The sequence below is a fragment of the Haliotis rubra genome, unplaced genomic scaffold (genome assembly GCF_003918875.1).
Source record: "Haliotis rubra isolate DU_JTF1 unplaced genomic scaffold, ASM391887v1 Scf607, whole genome shotgun sequence".
NCBI classification, from domain to species: Eukaryota; Metazoa; Mollusca; class Gastropoda; order Lepetellida; family Haliotidae; genus Haliotis; species Haliotis rubra.
In genome coordinates, this window is record NW_025767310.1 from 601,512 (window position 1) to 624,929 (window position 23,418).

Here is a 23,418-nt window from a genome sequence, read left to right on the forward strand (position 1 = left end):
GCTACAAGTCAGCAAGACATTAGCAGTTCCACGACGTCACCTAATCATAAACAACTACAAGTCACCAGGACATTAGCAGCTCCACCACACCATCAAATCATAAGTAGCTACCAGTCAGCAAGACATTAGCAGTTCCACAACGCCACCAAATCATAAGAAACTACAAGCCAACAAGACATTAGCAGTTCCACAACGTCACCAAATCATAAGCAGCTACAAGTCAGCAAGACATTACCAATTCCACGACGCCACCAAATAGTAAGCAGCTACAAGCCAGCAAGACATGAGCAGTTCGACAACTCCACCAAATCATAAGCAGCTACAAGTAAACAAGACATTAGCAGTTCCACTACGACACCAAATCATAAGCAGCTACAAGTAAACAAGACATGAGCAGTTCCACAACGCCACCAATTCATAAGCAGCTACAAGTCAGCAAGACATTAGCAGTTCCACCACGACACCACATCATAAGCAGCTACAACCCAGCAAGACATTAGCAGTTCCACCACGCCACCTAATCATAAACAACTACAAGTCACCAGGACATGAGCAGCTCCACAATGCCACCAAATAATAAGCAGCTACAAGCCAGCAAGACATTAGCAGTTCCACCACGCCACCTAATCAGAAAGAACTACAAGTCACAAGGACATGAGCAGCTCCACAACGCCACCAAATCATAAGCAGCTACAAGTCAGCAAGACATTAGCAGTTCCACCACCCCACCAAATCATAAGCAACTACAAGCCTGCAAGACATTAGCAGCTCCACCACGCCACCAAATCATAAGCAGCTACAAGTCAGCAAGACATTAGCAGTTCCACCACGTCACCTTATCATAAACAACTACAAGTCACCAGGACATTAGCAGCTCCACAACGCCACCAAATCATAAGTAGCTACAAGCCAGCAAGACATGAGCATTTCCACCAGGCCACCAAATCATCAGTAGCTACTAACCAGCAAGACATTAGCATTTCCACAACGCCAACAAATAGTAAGCAGCTACAAGTCAGCAAGACATGAGCAGTTCAACCACGCCACCAAGTCATAAGCAGCTACAAGTAAACAAGACATTAGCAGTTCCACTAGGCCACCAAATCATAAGCAGCTACAAGCCAGAAAGACATGAGCAGTTCCACTACGACACCAAATCATAAGCAGCTACAAGTCAGCAAGACATGAGCAGTTCCACCACACCACCAAATCATAAGCAGCTACAAGTCAGCAAGACATGAGCAGTTCCACATCGCCACCAAATCATAAGCAGCTACAAGTCAGAAAGATATTAGTAGTTCCACAACGCCACCAAATCATAAGCAGCTACAAGTAAACAAGACATTAGCAGCTCCACCACGCCACCAAATCATAAGCCACTATAAGCCAGCAAGATTTTAGCAAACCACCACGCCATCAAATCATATGCTGCTACAAGTCAGCAACACATTAACAGTTCCACGACGTCACCTAATCATAAACAACTACAAGTCACCAGGACATTAGCAGCTCCACCACGCCACCAAATTATAAGAAACTACAAGCCAACAAGACATTAGCAGTTCCACGACGCCACCAAATAGTAAGCAGCTACAAGCCAGAAAGACATGAGCAGTTCGACAACTCCACCAAATCATCAGCAGCTACAAGTAAACAAGACATTAGCAGTTCCACTACGACACCAAATCATCAGCAGCTACAAGCCAGCAAGACATGAGCAGTTCCACAACGCCACCAATTCATAAGCAGCTACAAGTCAGCAAGACATTAGCAGTTCCACCACGACACCACATCATAAGCAGCTACAAGCCAGCAAGACATTACCAGTTCCACAACGCGACCTAATCATAAGCAACTACAAGTCACCAGGACATGAGCAGCTCCTCAACGCCACCAAATCATAAGCAGCTACAAGTCAGCAAGACATTAGCAGTTCCACCACGCCACCTAATCATAAAGAACTACAAGTCACCAGGACATGAGCAGCTCCATAACGCCACCAAATCATAAGCAGCTACAAGTCAGCAAGACATTAGCAGTTCAACCACCCCACCAATTCATAAGCAGCTACAAGCCAGCAAGACATTAGCAGTTCCACAACGCCACCTAATCATAAACAACTACAAGTCACCATGACATGAGCAGCTCCTCAACGCCACCAAATCATAAGCAGCTACAAGTCAGCAAGACATTAGCAGTTCAACCACCCCACCAAATCATAAGCTGCTACAAGCTAGCAAGACATTAGCAGCTCCACCACGCCACCAAATCGTCAGCAGCTACTAACCAGCAAGACATTAGCAGCTCCACCACGCCACCAAATCATAAGTCGCTACGAGCCAGCAAAACATTAGCATTTACAACACGCCACCAAATCAAAAGCAGCTACAAGTCAGCAAGACATTAGTAGTTCCACCACGCCACCAAATCATAAGCAGCTACAAGCTTGCAAGACATTAGCAGCTCCACAACGCCACCAAATAGTAAGCAACTATAAGCCAGCAAGATTTTAGCATTCAACCATGCCACCAAATCATATGCTGCTACAAGTCAGCAAGACATAAACAGTTCCACCACGTCACCTAATCATAAACAACTACAAGTCACCAGGACATTAGCAGCTCCACCACACCATCAAATCATAAGTAGCTACCAGTCAGCAAGACATTAGCAGTTCCACAACGCCACCAAATCATCAGAAACTACAAGCCAACAAGACATTAGCAGTTCCACAACGCCACCAAATCATAAGCAGCTACAAGTCAGCAAGACATTAGCAGTTCCATGCAAGTCAGCAAGACAAGCCAGCAAGACTATACCAGTTCCACGACGCCACCAAATCATAAGCAGCTACAAGCCAGCAAGACATGAGCAGTTCGACAACTCCACCAAATCATAAGCAGCTACAAGTCAGCAAGACATTAGCAGTTCCACCACCCCACCAAATCATAAACAACTACAAGTCACCAGGACATTAGCAGCTCCACCACGCCACCAAATCATAAGTAGCTACCAGTCAGCAAGACATTAGCAGTTCCACCACGCCACCAAATTATAAGAAACTACAAGCCAACAAGACATTAGCAGTTCCACGACGCCACCAAATAGTAAGCAGCTACAAGCCAGCAAGACATGAGCAGTTCGACAACTCCACCAAATCATAAGCAGCTACAAGTAAACAAGACATTAGCAGTTCCACTACGACACCAAATCATAAGCAGCTACAAGCCAGCAAGACATGAGCAGTTCCACAACGCCACCAATTCATAAGCAGCTACAAGTCAGCAATACATTAGCAGTTCCACCACGACACCAAATCATAAGCAGCTACAAGCCAGCAAGACATTAGCAGTTCCACAACGCCACCTAATCATAAACAACTACAAGTCACCAGGACATGAGCAGCTCCTCAACGCCACCAAATCATAAGCAGCTACAAGTCAGCAAGACATTAGCAGTTCCACGACGTCACCTAATCATAAACAACTACAAGTCACCAGGACATTAGCAGCTCCACCACACCATCAAATCATAAGTAGCTACCAGTCAGCAAGACATTAGCAGTTCCACAACGCCACCAAATCATAAGAAACTACAAGCCAACAAGACATTAGCAGTTCCACAACGTCACCAAATCATAAGCAGCTACAAGTCAGCAAGACATTACCAATTCCACGACGCCACCAAATAGTAAGCAGCTACAAGCCAGCAAGACATGAGCAGTTCGACAACTCCACCAAATCATAAGCAGCTACAAGTAAACAAGACATTAGCAGTTCCACTACGACACCAAATCATAAGCAGCTACAAGTAAACAAGACATTAGCAGTTCCACCACGCCACCAAATCATAAGGCAGCTACAAGCCAGCAAGACATGAGCAGTTCCACAACGCCACCAATTCATAAGCAGCTACAAGTCAGCAAGACATTAGCAGTTCCACCACGCCACCTAATCATAAAGAACTACAAGTCACCAGGACATGAGCAGCTCCACAACGCCACCAAATCATAAGCAGCTACAAGTCAGCAAGACATTAGCAGTTCCACCACGCCACCAAATCATAAGCAACTACAAGCCAGCAAGACATTAGCAGCTCCACCACGCCACCAAATCATAAGCAGCTACAAGTCAGCAAGACATTAGCAGTTCCACCACGTCACCTTATCATAAACAACTACAAGTCACCAAGACATTAGCAGCTCCACAACGCCACCAAATCATAAGCAGCTACAAGTCAGCAAGACATGAGCAGTTCAACCACGCCACCAAGTCATAAGCAGCTACAAGTAAACAAGACATTAGCAGTTCCACTAGGCCACCAAATCATAAGCAGCTACAAGCCAGAAAGACATGAGCAGTTCCACTAAGACACCAAATCATAAGCAGCTACAAGTCAGCAAGACATGAGCAGTTCCACCACACCACCAAATCAAAAAGAGCTACAAGTCAGCAAGACATGAGCAGTTCCACAACGCCACCAAATCATAAGCAGCTACAAGTCAGAAAGACATTAGCAGCTCCACAACGCCACCAAATCATAAGCAGCTACAAGTCAGCAAGACATTAGCAGTTCCACAACGCCACCAAATCATAAGCAGCTACAAGTCAGCAAGACATTAGCAATTCCACCACGACACCAAATCATAAGCAGCTACAATCAGCAAGACATTAGCAGTTCCATCAAGCCACCAAATCATAAACAACTACAAGTCACCAGGACATGAGCAGCTCCACAACGCCACCAAATCATAAGCAGCTACAAGTCAGCAAGACATTGGCAGTTCCACCACGCCACCAAATCATAAGCAGCTACAAGCCAGCAAGACATTAGCAGCTCCACCACGACAACAAATCGTAAGCAGCTACAAGTTAGCAAGACATTAGCAGTTCCACTACGACACCAAATCATAAGCAGCTACAAGTCAGCAAGACATTAGCAGTTCCACCACCCCACCAAATCATAAGCAGCTAGCACCTACAAGTCTGCAAGACATTAGCAGCTCCACCACGCCACCAAATCATAAGCAGCTACAAGTCAGCAAGACATTAGCAGTTCCACCACGTCACCTTATCATAAACAACTACAAGTCACCAGGACATTAGCAGCTCCACAACGCCACCAAATCAAAAGTAGCTACAAGCCAGCAAGACATGAGCATTTCCACCACGCCACCAAATCATCAGTAGCTACTAACCAGCAAGACATTAGCATTTCCACAACGCCAACAAATAGTAAGCAGCTACAAGTCAGCAAGACATGAGCAGTTCAACCACGCCACCAAGTCATAAGCAGCTACAAGTAAACAAGACATTAGCAGTTCCACTAGGCCACCAAATCATAAGCAGCTACTAGCCAGAAAGACATGAGCAGTTCCACTACGACACCAAATCATAAGCAGCTACAAGTCAGCAAGACATGAGCAGTTCCACCACACCACCAAATCATAAAGAGCTACAAGTCAGCAAGACATGAGCAGTTCCACAACGCCACCAAATCATAAGCAGCTACAAGTCAGAAAGACATTAGCAGCTCCACAACGCCACCAAATCATAAGCAGCTACAAGTCAGCAAGACATTAGCAGTTCCACAACGCCACCAAATAATAAGCACCTACAAGTCAGCAAGACATTAGCAGTTCCACAACGCCACCAAATCATAAGCAGCTACAAGTCAGCAAGACATTGGCAGTTCCACCACGCCACCAAATCATAAACAACTACAAGTCACCAGGACATGAGCAGCTCCACCACGACACCAAATCGTAAGCAGCTACAAGTCAGCAAGACATTAGCAGTTCCACTACGACACCAAATCATAAGCAGCTACAAGTCAGCAAGACATTAGCAGCTCCACTACGCCACCAAATCATAAGCAGCTACAAGTCAGAAAGACATTAGTAGTTCCACAACGCCATCAAATCATCAGCAGCTACAAGTCAGCAAGACATTAGCAGATCCACAAGGCCACCAAATCATAAGCAGCTACAATTCAGCAAGACATTAGCAGTTCCTCAACGCCACCAAATCATAAGCAGCTACAATCAGCAAGACATTAGCAGTTCCATCAAGTCACCAAATCATAAACAGCTACAAGTCAGCAAGACATTAGCAGTTTCACAACGCCATCAAATCATAAGCAGCTACAGGTCAGGAAGACATGAACAGTTCCACCATGCCACCAAATCATAAGGAGCTACAAGTGGTCAAGACATTAGCAGTTCCACCACGCCACCTAATCATAAACAACTACAGGTCACCAGGATATAAGCAGCTCCACCTCAACACCAAATCATAAGTAGCTACAAGCCAGCAAGAGATGAGCAGTTCAACCACGCCACCAAATCATAAGGAGCTACAAGTCAGCAAGACATTAGCAGTTCCACCACGCCGCCAAATCATAAGCACCTACAAGCCAACAAGACATTAGCAGCTCCACTACGACACCAAATCATAAGCAGCTACAAGTCAGCAAGACATTAGCAGTTCCACCACGACACCACATCATAAGCAGCTACAAGCCAGCAAGACATTAGTAGTTCCACCACGCCACCTAATCATAAACAACTACAAGTCACCAGGACATGAGCAGCTCCACAACGCCACCAAATCATAAGTAGCTACAAGCCAGCAAGACATGAGCATTTCCACCACGCCACCAAATCATCAGTAGCTACTAACCAGCAAGACATTAGCATTTCCACAACGCCAACAAATAGTGAGCAGCTACAAGTCAGCAAGACATGAGCAGTTCAACCACGCCACCAAGTCATAAGCAGCTACAAGTAAACAAGACATTAGCAGCTCCACTAGGCTACCAAATCATAAGCAGCTACAAGCCAGAAAGACATGAGCAGCTCCACTACGACACCAAATCAAAAGCAGCTACAAGCCAGCAAGACATTAGCAGCTCCACCACGCCACCAAATCATAAGCAGGTACTAACCAGCAAGACATTAGCATTTCCAACACGCCACCAAATCAAAAGCAGCTACAAGTCAGCAAGACATTAGCAGTTCCACAACGCCACCAAATCATAAGCAGCTACAAGTCAGCAAGACATTAGCAGTTCCACCACCCCACCAAATCATAAGCAGCTACAAGCCTGCAAGACATTAGCAGCTCCACCACCCCACCAAATCATAAGCAGCTACAAGTCAGCAAGACATTAGCAGTTCCACCACGTCACCAAATCATAAACAACTACAAGTCACCAGGACATTAGCAGCTCCACAACGCCACCAAATCATAAACAACTACAAGTCACCAGGACATGAGCAGCTCCACAACGCCACCAAATCATAAATAGCTACAAGCCAGCAAGACATGAGCATTTCCACCACGCCACCAAATCATCAGTAGCTACTAACCAGCAAGACATTAGCATTTCCACAACGCCAACAAATAGTGAGCAGCTACAAGTCAGCAAGACATGAGCAGTTCAACCACGCCACCAAGTCCTAAGCAGCTACAAGTAAACAAGACATTAGCAGTTCCACTAGGCTACCAAATCATAAGCAGCTACAAGCCAGAAAGACATGACCTGCTCCACTACGACACCAAATCATAAGCAGCTACAAGCCAGCAAGACATTAGCAGCTCCACCACGCCACCAAATCATAAGCAGGTACTAACCAGCAAGACATTATCAGCTCCACCACGCCACCAAATCATAAGTAGCTACAAGCCAGCAAGACATTAGCATTTCCAACACGCCACCAAATCATGAGCAGCTACAAGTCAGCAAGACATTAGCAGTTCCACAACGCCACCAAATCATAAGCAGCTACAAGTCAGCAAGACATTAGCAGTTCCACCACCCCACCAAATCATAAGCAGCTACAAGCCAGCAAGACATTAGCAGCTCCACCACGCCACCAAATCATAAGCAGCTACAAGTCAGCAAGACATTAGCAGTTCCACCACCCCACCAAATCATAAGCAGCTACATGCCAGAAAGACCAGCAGTTCCACTACGACATTAGCAGTTCCACTACGCCACCAAATCATAAGCAGCTACAAGTCAGCAAGACATTAGCAGTTCCACCACGCCACCAAATCATAAGCAGCTACAAGTCAGCAAGACATTAGCAGTTCCACAACGCCACCAAATCATAAGCAGCTACAAGTCAGCAAGACATTAGCAATTCCACCACGCCACCAAATCATAAGCAGCTACAATCAGCAAGACATTAGAAGCTCCATCAAGCCACCAAATCATAAACAACTACAAGTCACCAGGACATGAGCAGATCCACCACGCCACCAAATCATAAGCAGCTACAAGCCAGCAAGACATTAGCAGTTCCACTACGACACCAAATCATAAGCAGCTACAAGTCAGCAAGACATTAGCAGCTCCACTACACCACCAAATAATAAGCACCTACAAGTCAGCAAGACATGAGCAGTTCCACCACACCACCAAATCATAAGCAGCTACAAGTCAGCAAGACATGAGCAGTTGCACAACGCCACCAAATCATCAGCAGCTACAAGTCAGCAAGACCTTAGCAGTTCCTCAACGCCACCAAATCATAAGCAGCTACAATCAGCAAGACATTAGCAGTTCCATCAAGTCACCAAATCATAAACAGCTACAAGTCAGCAAGACATTAGCAGTTTCACAACGCCATCAAATCATAAGCAGCTACAGGTCAGGAAGACATGAACAGTTCCACCATGCCACCAAATCATAAGGAGCTACAAGTGGTCAAGACATTAGCAGTTCCACCACGCCACCTAATCATAAACAACTACAGGTCACCAGGATATAAGCAGCTCCACCTCGACACCAAATCATAAGTAGCTACAAGCCAGCAAGAGATGAGCAGTTCAACAACGCCACCAAATCATAAGGAGCTACAAGTCAGCAAGACATTAGCAGTTCCACCACGCCGCCAAATCATAAGCACCTACAAGTCAGCAAGACATTAGCAGTTCCACCACGACACCACATCATAAGCAGCTACAAGCCAGCAAGACATTATCAGTTCCACCACGTCACCTAATCATAAACAACTACAAGTCACCAGGACATTAGCAGCTCCACAACGCCACAAAATCATAAGTAGCTACAAGCCAGCAAGACATGAGCACTTCCACCACGCCACCAAATCATCAGTAGCTACTAACCAGCAAGACATTAGCATTTCCACAACGCCAACAAATAGTAAGCAGCTACAAGTCAGCAAGACATGAGCAGTTCAACAACGCCACCAAGTCATAAGCAGCTACAAGTAAACAAGACATTAGCAGTTCACACTAGGCCACCAAATCATAAGCAGCTACAAGCCAGAAAGACATGAGCAGTTCCACTACGACACCAAATCATAAGCAGCTACAAGCCAGCAAGACATGAGCAGTTCGACAACTCCACCAAATCATAAGCAGCTACAAGTAAACAAGACATTAGCAGTTCCACCACGACACCAAATCATAAGCAGCTACAAGCCAGCAAGACATGAGCAGTTCCACCACGCCACCAAATCATAAGCAGCTACAAACCAGCAAGACATGAGCAGTTCCACAACGCCACTAATTCATAAGCAGCTACAAGTCAGCAAGACATTAGCAGTTCCACCACGACACCAAATCATAAGCAGCTACAAGTCAGCAAGACATTAGCAGTTCCACAACGCCACCAAATCATAAGCAGCTACAAGCCAGCAAGACATGAGCATTTCCACCACGCCACCAAATCATAAGTAGCTACAAACCAGCAAGACATTAGCAGTTCCACAACGTCAACAAATAGTAAGCAGCTACAAGTCAGCAAGACATGAGCAGTTCCACCACGTCACCTAATCATAAACAACTACATGTCACCAGGACATGAGCAGTTCCACCACACCACCAAATCATAAGTAGCTACAAACCAGCAAGACATTAGCATTTCCACAACGCCACCAAATCATAAGCAGCTACAAGCCAGCAAGACATGAGCAGTTCCACCACGCCACCAAATCATAAGCAGCTACAAGTCAGCAAGACATTAGCAGTTCCACAACGTCACCAAATCATAAGCAGCTACAAGTCAGCAAGACATTAGCAGTTCCACCACGTCACCTAATCATAAACAACTACATGTCACCAGGACATGAGCAGTTCCACCACACCACCAAATCATAAGTAGCTACAAACCAGCAAGACATTAGCAGTTCCACAACGCCACCAAATCATAAGTAGCTACATGCCAGCAAGACATGAGCATTTCCACCACGCCACCAAATCATAAGTAGCTACAAACCAGCAAGACATTAGCATTTCCACAACGTCAACAAATAGTAAGCAGCTACAAGTCAGCAAGACATGAGCAGTTCAACAACGCCACCAAGTCATAAGCAGCTACAAGTAAACAAGACATTAGCAGTTCCACTAGGCCACCAAATCATAAGCAGCTACAAGCCAGAAAGACATGAGCAGTTCCACTACGACACCAAATCATAGGCAGCTACAAGTCAGCAAGACATTAGCAGTTCCACAACGCCACCAAATAATAAGCAGCTACAAGTCAGCAAGACATTAGCAGTTCCACCACGCCACCAAAATCATAAGCAGCTACAAGTCAGCAAGACATTAGCAGTTCCACCACGCCACCAAATCATAAGCAACTACAAGTCAGCAAGACATTAGCAGTTCCACAACGCCACCAAATCATAAGCAGCTACAAGTCAGCAAGACATTAGCAGTTCCACCACGCCACCAAATCATAAGCAGCTACAAGTCAGCAAGACATTAGCAGTTCCACCACGCCACCAAATCATAAGCAGCTACAAGTCAGCAAGACATTAGCAGTTCCACTACGACGCCACCAAATCATAAGCAGCTACAAGTCAGCAAGACATGAGCAGTTCCACCACGTCACCTAATCATAAACAACTACAAGTCACCAGGACATTAGCAGCTCCACAACGCCACAAAATCATAAGTAGCTACAAGCCAGCAAGACATGAGCACTTCCACCACGCCACCAAATCATCAGTAGCTACTAACCAGCAAGACATTAGCATTTCCACAACGCCAACAAATAGTAAGCAGCTACAAGTCAGCAAGACATGAGCAGTTCAACAACGCCACCAAGTCATAAGCAGCTACAAGTCAGCAAGACATTAGCAGTTCCACCACGCCACCAAATGATAAGCAGCTACAAGTCAGCAAGACATGAGCAGTTCCACCACGTCACCTAATCATAAACAACTACAAGTCACCAGGACATTAGCAGCCCCACAACGCCACAAAATCATAAGTAGCTACAAGCCGGCAAGACATGAGCATTTCCACCACGCCACCAAATCATCAGTAGCTACTAACCAGCAAGACATTAGCATTTCCACAACGCCAACAAATAGTAAGCAGCTACAAGTCAGCAAGACATGAGCAGTTCAACAACGCCACCAAGTCATAAGCAGCTACAAGTAAACAAGACATTAGCAGTTCACACTAGGCCACCAAATCATAAGCAGCTACAAGCCAGAAAGACATGAGCAGTTCCACTACGACACCAAATCATAAGCAGCTACAAGCCAGCAAGACATTAGCAGTTCCACCACGCCACCAAATCATAAGCAGCTACAAGTCCAGCAAGACATTAGCAGTTCCACCACGACACCAAATCATAAGCAGCTACAAGTCAGCAAGACATTAGCAGTTCCACCACGCCACCTAAATAAGCAGCTAAGCCAGTGAGCAGTTCCACAAGTCACCAAATCATAGGCAGCTACAAGTCATCATTAGCAGCTTCCAAACGCCACCAAATCATAAGCAGTTCCAAGCCACCAAGACATGAGCAAGTCACCACGCCACCAAATCATCAGCAGCTACAAGTCAGCAAGACATTAGCATTTCCACCACGCCACCAAATAGTAAGCAGCTACAAGTCAGCAAGACATTAGCAGTTCCACCACGACACCACATCATAAGCAGCTACAAGTCAGCAAGACATTAGCAGTTCCACCACCCTACCAAATAAGCAGCTACAAGTCAGCAAGACATTAACAGCTCCACCACGCCACCAAATCATAAGCAGCTACAAGTCAGCAAGACATTAGCAGTTCCACCACGTCACCTAATCATAAACAACTACAAGTCACCAGGACATTAGCAGCTCCACAACGCCACAAAATCATAAGTAGCTACAAGTCAGCAAGACATGAGCAGTTCCACCACACCACCAAATCATAAAGAGCAACAAGTCAGCAAGACATGAGCAGTTCCACCACGCCACCAAATCATAAGCCGCTACAAGTCAGAAAGCCATTAGCAGTTCCACAACGCCACCAAATCATAAGCCGCTACAAGTCAGCAAGACATTAGCAGTTCCACAACGCCACCAAGTCATAAGCAGCTACAAGTAAACAAGACATTAGCAGTTCACACTAGGCCACCAAATCATAAAGAGCTACAAGTCAGCAAGACATTAGCAGTTCCACAACGCCACCAAGTCATAAGCAGCTACAAGTAAACAAGACATGAGCAGTTCCACCACACCACCAAATCATAAAGAGCTACAAGTCAGCAAGACATTAGCAGCTCCACCACGCCACCAAATCATAAGCAGCTACAAGTCCGCAAGACATTAGCAGTTCCACCACGTCACCTAATCATAAACAACTACAAGTCACCAGGACATTAGCAGCTCCACAACGCCACAAAATCATAAGTAGCTACAAGTCAGCAAGACATGAGCATTTCCACCACGCCACCAAATCATCACTAGCTACTAACCAGCAAGACATTAGCATTTCCACAACGTCAACAAATAGTAAACAGCTACAAGTCAGCAAGACATGAGCAGTTCAACAACGCCACCAAGTCATAAGCAGCTACAAGTAAACAAGACATTACCAGTTCCACTAGGCCACCAAATCATAAGCAGCTACAAGCCAGAAAGACAAGAGCAGTTCCACTACGACACCAAATCATAGGCAGCTACAAGTCAGCAAGACATGAGCAGTTCCACTACGACACCAAATCATAAGCAGCTACAAGTCAGCAAGACATTAGCAGTTCCACAACGCCACCAAATCATAAGCAGCTACAAGCCAGCAAGACATGAGCAGTTCCACAACGCCACCAAATCATAAGCAGCTACAAGTCAGCAAGACATTAGCAGTTCCACAACGCCACCAAATCATAAGCAGCTACAAGTCAGCAAGACATTAGCAGTTCCACCACGCCACCACATCATAAATCATAAAGCAGCTACAAGTCAGCAAGACATTAGCAGCTCCACCACGCCACCAAATCATAAGCAACTACAAGTCAGCAAGACATTAGCAGTTCCACCACGTCACCTAATCATAAACAATTACATGTCACCAGGACATTAGCAGCTCCACAACGCCACCAAATCATAAGTAGCTACAAGTCAGCAAGACATGAGCAGTTCAACCACGCCACCAAGTCATAAGCAGCTACAAGTAAACAAGACATTACCAGTTCCACTAGGCCACCAAATCATAAGCAGCTACAAGCCAGAAAGACATGAGCAGTTCCACTACGACACCAAATCATAAGCACCTACAAGTCAGCAAGACATTAGCAGTTCCACAACGCCACCAAATGATAAGCAGCTACAAGTCAGCAAGACATGAGCAGTTCCACCACACCACCAAATCATAAAGAGCTACAAGTCAGCAAGACATTAGCAGTTCCACCACGCCACCAAATCATAAGCCGCTACAAGTCAGCAAGACATTAGCAGTTCCACAACGCCACCAAATCATAAGCAGCTACAAGTCAGGAAGACATTAGCAATTCCACCACGCCACCAAATCATAAGCAGCTACAAGCCAGCAAGACATTAGCAGCTCCACCACGCCACCAAATCATAAGCAGCTACAAGTTAGCAAGACATTAGCAGTTCCACTTCGACGCCAAATCATAAGCAGCTACAAATCAGCAAGACATTAGCAGCTCCACTACGCCACCAAATAATAAGCAGCTACAAGTCAGCAAGACATGAGCAGTTCCACCACGTCACCTAATCATAAACAACTACAAGTCACCAGGACATTAGCAGCTCCACAACGCCACAAAATCATAAGTAGCTACAAGCCAGCAAGACATGAGCATTTCCACCACGCCACCAAATCATCAGTAGCTACTAACCAGCAAGACATTAGCATTTCCACAACGCCAACAAATAGTAAGCAGCTACAAGTCAGCAAGACATGAGCAGTTCAACAACGCCACCAAGTCATAAGCAGCTACAAGTAAACAAGACATTAGCAGTTCACACTAGGCCACCAAATCATAAGCAGCTACAAGCCAGAAAGACATGAGCAGTTCCACTACGACACCAAATCATAAGCAGCTACAAGCCAGAAAGACATGAGCAGTTCCACCACGCCACCAAATCATAAGCAGCTACAAACCAGCAAGACATGAGCAGTTCCACAACGCCACTAATTCATAAGCAGCTACAAGTCAGCAAGACATTAGCAGTTCCACCACGAAACCACATCATAAGCAGCTACAAGTCAGCAAGACATGAGCAGTTCCACCACGCCACCAAATCATAAGCAGCTACAAACCAGCAAGACATGAGCAGTTCCACAACGCCACTAATTCATAAGCAGCTACAAGTCAGCAAGACATTAGCAGTTCCACCACGACACCACATCATAAGCAGCTACAAGTCAGCAAGACATTAGCAGTTCCACCACCCTACCAAATCATAAGCAGCTACAAGTCAGCAAGACATTAGCAGCTCCACCACGCCACCAAATCATAAGCAGCTACAAGTCAGCAAGACATTAGCAGTTCCACCACGTCACCTAATCATAAACAACTACAAGTCACCAGGACATTAGCAGCTCCACAACGCCACCAAATCATAAGTAGCTACAAGCCAGCAAGACATGAGCAGTTCCACCACGCCACCAAATCATAAGCAGCTACAAGTAAACAAGACATTACCAGTTCCACTAGGCCACCAAATCATAAGCAGCTACAAGCCAGAAAGACATGAGCAGTTCCACTACGACACCAAATCATAAGCAGCTACAAGTCACCAGGACATGAGCAGATCCACAACGCCACCAAATCATAAGCAGCTACAAGTCAGCAAGACATTGGCAGTTCCACCACCCCACCAAATCATAAGCAGCTACAAGCCAGCAAGACATTAGCAGTTCCACTACGACACCAAATCATAAGCAGCTACAAGTCAGCAAGACATTAGCAGCTCCACTACGCCACCAAATCATAAGCAGCTACAAGTCAGCAAGACATTAGCAGTTCCACCACGTCACCTAATCATAAACAACTACAAGTCAGCAAGACATTAGCAGCTCCACAACGCCACCAAATCATAAGTAGCTACAAGCCGGCAAGACATGAGCAGTTCCACCACGCCACCAAATCATCAGTAGCTACTAACCAGCAAGACATTAGCATTTCCACAACGCCAACAAATAGTAAGCAGCTACAAGTCAGCAAGACATGAGCAGTTCAACAACGCCACCAACTCATAAGCAGCTACAAGTAAACAAGACATTAGCAGTTCACACTAGGCCACCAAATCATAAGCAGCTACAAGCCAGAAAGACATGAGCAGTTCCACTACGACACCAAATCATAAGCAGCTACAAGTCAGCAAGACATTAGCAGCTCCACAACGCCACCTAATAATAAGCAGCTACAAGTCAGCAAGACATGAGCAGTTCCACCACACCACCAAATCATAAAGAGCTACAAGTCAGCAAGACATGAGCAGTTCCACAACGCCACCAAATCATAAGCCGCTACAAGTCAGAAAGACATTAGCAGTTCCACAACGCCACCAAATCATAAGCAGCTACAAGTCAGCAAGACATTAGCAGTTCCACAACGCCACCAAATCATAAGCAGCTACAAGTCAGCAAGACATGAGCAATTCCACCACGCCACCAAATCATAAGCACCTACAAATCAGCAAGACATTAGCAGTTCCATCAAGCCACCAAATCATAAACAACTACAAGTCACCAGGACATGCGCAGCTCCACAACGCCACCAAATCATAAGCAGCTACAAGTAAACAAGACATTAGCAGTTCCACCACGACACCAAATCATAAGGATCTACAAGCCAGCAAGACATGAGCAGTTCCACCACCCTACCAAATCATAAGCAGCTACAAAAAGGCAAGACATGAGCAGTTCCACAACGCCACTAATTCACAAGCAGCTACAAGTCAGCAAGACATTAGCAGGTCCACCACGACACCACATCATAAGCAGCTACAAGTCAGCAAGACATTAGCAGTTCCACCACCCTACCAAATCATAAGCAGCTACAAGTCAGCAAGACATTAGCAGCTCCACCACGCCACCAAATCATAAGCAGCTACAAGCCAGCAAGACATTAGCAGCTCCACCACGCCACCAAATCATAAGCAGCTACAAGTCACCAAGACATTAGCAGTTCCACTACGACGCCAAATCATAAGCAGCTACAAATCAGCAAGACATTAGCAGCTCCACTACGCCACCAAATAATAAGCAGCTACAAGTCAGCAAGACATGAGCAGTTCCACCACGTCACCTAATCATAAACAACTACAATTCACCAGGACATTAGCAGCTCCACAACGCCACCAAATCATAAGCAGCTACAAGTCACCAAGACATTAGCAGTTCCACTACGACGCCAAATCATAAGCAGCTACAAATCAGCAAGACATTAGCAGCTCCACTACGCCACCAAATAATAAGCAGCTACAAGCCAGCAAGACATGAGCATTTCCACCACGCCACCAAATCATCAGTAGCTACTAACCAGCAAGACATTAGCATTTCCACAACGCCAACAAATAGTAAGCAGCTACAAGTCAGCAAGACATGAGCAGTTCAACAACGCCACCAAGTCATAAGCAGCTACAAGTAAACAAGACATTAGCAGTTCACACTAGGCCACCAAATCATAAGCAGCTACAAGCCAGAAAGACATGAGCAGTTCCACTACGACACCAAATCATAAGCAGCTACAAGCCAGCAAGACATGGGCAGTTCGACAACTCCACCAAATCATAAGCAGCTACAAGTCACCAAGACGTTAGCAGCTCCACAACGCCACCAAATCATAAGTAGCTACAAGCCAGCAAGACATGAGCATTTCCACCACGCCACCAAATCATAAGCAGCTACAAGCCAGCAAGACATGAGCAGTTCCACCACGCCACCAAATCATAAGCAGCTACAAACCAGCAAGACATTAGCAGTTCCACAACGCCACCAAATCATAAGCAGCTACAAGTCAGCAAGACATTAGCAGTTCCACCACGACACCAAATCATAAGCAGCTACAAGTCAGCAAGACATGAGCAGTTCCACAACGCCACCAAATCATAAGCAGCTACAAACCAGCAAGACATGAGCAGTTCCACAACGCCACTAATTCATAAGCAGCTACAAGTCAGCAAGACATTAGCAGTTCCACCACGACACCAAATCATAAGCAGCTACAAGTCAGCAAGACATTAGCAGTTCCACCACGTCACCTAATCATAAACAACTACAAGTCACCAGGACATTAGCAGCTCCACAACGCCACCAAATCATAAGTAGCTACAAGTCAGCAAGACATGAGCAGTTCCACCACGCCACCAAATCATAAGCAGCTACAAGTCCAGCAAGACATTAGCAGTTCCACAACGCCAACAAATAGTAAACAGCTACAAGTCAGCAAGACATGAGCAGTTCCACCACGCCACCAAATCATAAGCAGCTACAAGTCAGCAAGACATTAGCAGTTCCACCACGCCACCAAATCATAAGCAGCTACAAGTCAGCAAGACATTAGCAGCTCCACCACGCCACCAAATCATAAGCAGCTACAAGTCAGCAAGACATTAGCAGTTCCACTACGACACCAAATCATAAGCAGCTACAAATCAGCAAGACATTAGCAGCTCCACTACGCCACCAAATAATAAGCAGCTACAAGTCAGCAAGACATGAGCAGTTCCACCACGTCACCTAATCATAAACAACTACAAGTCACCAGGACATTAGCAGCTCCACAACGCCACCAAATCATAAGTAGCTACAAGCCAGCAAGACATGAGCATTTCCACCACGCCACCAAATCATCAGTAGCTACTAACCAGCAAGACATTAGCATTTCCACAACGCCAACAAATAGTAAGCAGCTACAAGTCAGCAAGACATGAGCAGTTCCACAACGACACCAAATCATAAGCAGCTACAAGCCAGCAAGACATGAGCAGTTCCACCACGCCACCAAATCATAAGCAGCTACAAGTCAGCAAGACATGAGCAGTTCCACAACGCCACCAAATCATAAGCAGCTACAAGTCAGAAAGACATGAGCAGTTCCACTACGACACCAAATCATAAGCAGCTACAAGCCAGCAAGACATGAGCAGTTCCACCACACCACCTAAATCATCCACCACGCCAGCTACAAGTCAGCAAGACATGAGCAGTTCCACAACGCCACCAAATCATAAGCAGCTACAAGTCAGCAAGACATTAGCAGTTCCACAACGCCACCAAATCATAAGCAGCTACAAGTCAGCAAGACATGAGCAGTTCCACAACGCCACCAAATCATAAGCAGCTACAAGTCAGCAAGACATTAGCAGTTCCACAACGTCAACAAATAGTAAGCAGCTACAAGCCAGAAAGACATGAGCAGTTCAACAACGCCACCAAGTCATAAGCAGCTACAAGTAAACAAGACATTACCAGTTCCACTAGGCCACCAAATCATAAGCAGCTACAAGCCAGAAAGACATGAGCAGTTCCACTACGACACCAAATCATAAGCAGCTACAAGTCAGCAAGACATTAGCAGTTCCACAACGCCACCAAATCATAAGCAGCTACAAGTCAGCAAGACATGAGCAGTTCCACCACACCACCAAATCATAAAGAGCTACAAGCCAGCAAGACATTAGCAGTTCCACAACGCCACCAAATCATAAGCCGCTACAAGTCAGCAAGACATTAGCAGTTCCACAACGCCACCAAATCATAAGCAGCTACAAGTCAGCAAGACATTAGCAGTTCCACAACGCCACCAAATCATAAGCAGCTACAAGTCAGCAAGACATTAGCAGTTCCACCACGCCACCAAATCATAAGCAGCTACAAGCCAGCAAGACATTAGCAGCTCCACCACGCCACCAAATCATAAGCAGCTACAAGTCAGCAAGACATTAGCAGTTCCACTACGCCACCAAATCATAAGCAGCTACAAGTCAGCAAGACATTAGCAGTTCAACAACGCCACCAAATCATAAGCAGCTACAAGTAAACAAGACATTAGCAGTTCCACTACGCCACCAAATCATAAGCAGCTACAAGCCAGAAAGACATGAGCAGTTCCACTACGACACCAAATCATAAGCAGCTACAAGTCAGCAAGACATTAGCAGTTCCACAACGCCACCAAATCATAAGCAGCTACAAGTCAGCAAGACATGAGCAGTTCCACCACGCCACCAAATCATAAAGAGCTACAAGTCAGCAAGACATGAGCAGTTCCACAACGCCACCAAATCATAAGCAGCTACAAGTCAGCAAGACATTAGCAGTTCCACCACGCCACCAAATCATAAACAAATACAAGTCACCAGGACATGAGCAGCTCCACAACGCCACCAAATCATAAGCAGCTACAAGTAAGCAAGACATTAGCAGTTCCACCACGCCACCAAATCATAAGCAGCTACAAGCCAGCAAGACATTAGCAGTTCCACAACGCCACCAAATCATAAGCAGCTACAAGCCAGCAAGACATTAGCAGCTCCACCACGCCACCAAATCATAAGCAGCTACAAGTCAGCAAGACATTAGCAGTTCCACCACGACACCTAATCATAAGCAACTACAAGTCACCAGGACATTAGCAGCTCCACAACGCCACCAAATCATAAGTAGCTACAAGCCAGCAAGACATGAGCATTTCCACCACGCCACCAAATCATCAGTAGCTACTAACCAGCAAGACATTAGCATTTCCACAACGCCAACAAATAGTAAGCAGCTACAAGTCAGCAAGACATGAGCAGTTCAACAACGCCACCAAGTCATAAGCAGCTACAAGTAAACAAGACATTAGCAGTTCACACTAGGCCACCAAGTCATAAGCAGCTACAAGTAAACAAGACATTAGCAGTTCCACCACGACACCACATCATAAGCAGCTACAAGTCAGCAAGACATTAGCAGTTCCACCACCCCACCAAATCATAAGCAGCTACAAGTCAGCAAGACATTAGCAGTTCCACAGTTCCACGCCACCAAATCATAAGCAGCTACAAGTCAGCAAGACATTAGCAGCTCCACTACGCCACCAAATCATAAGCAGCTACAAGTCAGCAAGACATTAGCAGTTCCACTACGACACCAAATCATAAGCAGCTACAAGTCAGCAAGACATTAGCAGCTCCACCACGCCACCAAATCATAAGCAGCTACAAGTTAGCAAGACATTAGCAGTTCCACTACGACACCAAATCATAAGCAGCTACAAGTCAGCAAGACATTAGCAGCTCCACTACGCCACCAAATCATAAGCAGCTACAAGTCAGCAAGACATGAGCAGTTCCACCACACCACCAAATCATAAGGAGCTACAAGTCAGCAAGACATGAGCAGTTCCACCACGCCACCAAATCATAAACAGCTACAAGTCAGCAAGACATTAGCAGTTTCACAACGCCATCAAATCATAAGCAGCTACAGGTCAAGAAGACATGAACAGGTTCACCATGCCACCAAATCATAAGGAGCTACAAGTGGGCAAGACATTAGCAGTTCCACCACGCCACCTAATCATAAACAACTACAAGTCACCAGGATATAAGCAGCTCCACCTCGACACCAAATCATAAATCGCTACAAGCCAGCAAGACATGGGCAGTTCAACCACGCCACCAAATCATCAGCAGCTACAAGCCAGCAAGACATTAGTAGCTCCACTACGACACCAAATCATAAGCAGCTACAAGTCAGCAAGACATGAGCAGTTCCACCACACCACCAAATCATAAAGAGCTACAAGTCAGCAAGACATGAGCAGTTCCACAACGCCACCAAATCATAAGTAGCTACAAGCCAGCAAGACATCAGCATTTCCACCACGCCACCAAATCATCAGTAGCTACTAACCAGGAAGACATTAGCATTTCCACAACGTCAACAAATAGTAAGCAGCTACAAGTCAGCAAGACATGAGCAGTTCAACCACGCCACCAAGTCATAAGCAGCTACAAGTAAACAAGACATTACCAGTTCCACTAGGCCACCAAATCATAAGCAGCTACAAGTCAGCAAGACATGAGCAGTTCCACCACACCACCAAATCATAAAGAGCTACAAGTCAGCAAGACATGAGCAGTTCCACAACGCCACCAAATCATAAGCAGCTACAAGTCAGCAAGACATTAGCAGTTCCACAACGCCACCAAATCATAAGCAGCTACAAGTCAGGAAGACATTAGCAATTCCACCACGCCACCAAATCATAAGCAGCTACAAGTCAGGAAGACATTAGCAATTCCACCACGCCACCAAATCATAAGCAGCTACAAGTCAGCAAGACATGAGCAGTTCAACTACGCCACCAAGTCATAAGCAGCTACAAGTAAACAAGACATTAGCAGTTCACACTAGGCCACCAAATCATAAGCAGCTACAAGCCAGAAAGACATGAGCAGTTCGACAACTCCACCAAATCATAAGAAGCTACAAGTAAACAAGACATTAGCAGTTCCACCACGACACCAAATCATAAGCAGCTACAAGCCAGCAAGACATGAGCAGTTCCACCACGCCACCAAATCATAAGCAGCTACAAGTCAGCAAGACATGTAGCAGTTCCACCACGCCACCAAATCATAAGCAGCTACAAGTCAGCAAGACATTAGCAGTTCCACCACGACACCAAATCATAAGCAGCTACAAGTCAGCAAGACATTAGCAGTTCCACCACGCCACCAAATCATAAGCAGCTACAAGTCAGCAAGACGCCACTAAATCATCATAAACAACTACATTAGCAGCTCCACAACGCCACCAAATCATAAGTAGCTACAAGCCAGCAAGACATGAGCATTTCCACCACGCCACCAAATCATCAGTAGCTACTAACCAGCAAGACATTAGCATTTCCACAACGTCAACAAATAGTAAGCAGCTACAAGTCAGCAAGACATGAGCAGTTCAACCACGCCACCAAGTCATAAGCAGCTACAAGTAAACAAGACATTACCAGTTCCACTAGGCCACCAAATCATAAGCAGCTACAAGTCAGCAAGACATGAGCAGTTCCACCACGCCACCAAATCATAAGCAGCTACAAGTCAGCAAGACATGAGCAGTTCCACAACGCCACCAAATCATAAGCAGCTACAAGTCAGCAAGACATTAGCAGTTCCACAACGCCACCAAATCATAAGCAGCTACAAGTCAGGAAGACATTAGCAATTCCACCCACGCCACCAAATCATAAGCAGCTACAATCAGCAAGACATTAGCAGTTCCATCAAGCCACCAAATCATAAACAACTACAAGTCACCAGGACATGAGCAGATCCACAACGCCACCAAATCATAAGCAGTTAAAAGTCAGCAAGACACTGGCAGTTCCACCACCCCACGAAATCATAAGCAGCTACAAGCCAGCAAGACATTAGCAGCTCCACCACGCCACCAAATCATAAGCAGCTACAAGTTAGCAAGACATTAGCAGTTCCACTACGACACCAAATCATAAGCAGCTACAAATCAGCAAGACATTAGCAGCTCCACTACGCCACCAAATAATAAGCAGCTACAAGTCAGCAAGACATGAGCAGTTCCACCACGTCACCTAATCATAAACAACTACAAGTCACCAGGACATTAGCAGCTCCACAACGCCACCAAATCATAAGTAGCTACAAGCCAGCAAGACATGAGCATTTCCACCACGCCACCAAATCATCAGTAGCTACTAACCAGCAAGACATTAGCATTTCCACAACGCCAACAAATAGTAAGCAGCTACAAGTCAGCAAGACATGAGCAGTTCAGAACGCCACCAAGTCATAAGCAGCTACAAGTAAACAAGACATTAGCAGTTCACACTAGGCCACCAAGTCATAAGCAGCTACAAGTAAACAAGACATTAGCAGTTCCACCACGACACCACATCATAAGCAGCTACAAGTCAGCAAGACATTAGCAGTTCCACCACCCCACCAAACCATAAGCAGCTACAAGCCAGCAAGACATTAGCAGTTCCACTACGACACCAAATCATAAGCAGCTACAAGTCAGCAAGACATTAGCAGCTCCACTACGCCACCAAATCATAAGCAGCTACAAGTCAGCAAGACATTAGCAGTTCCACTACGACACCAAATCATAAGCAGCTACAAGTCAGCAAGACATTAGCAGCTCCACTACGCCACCAAATCATA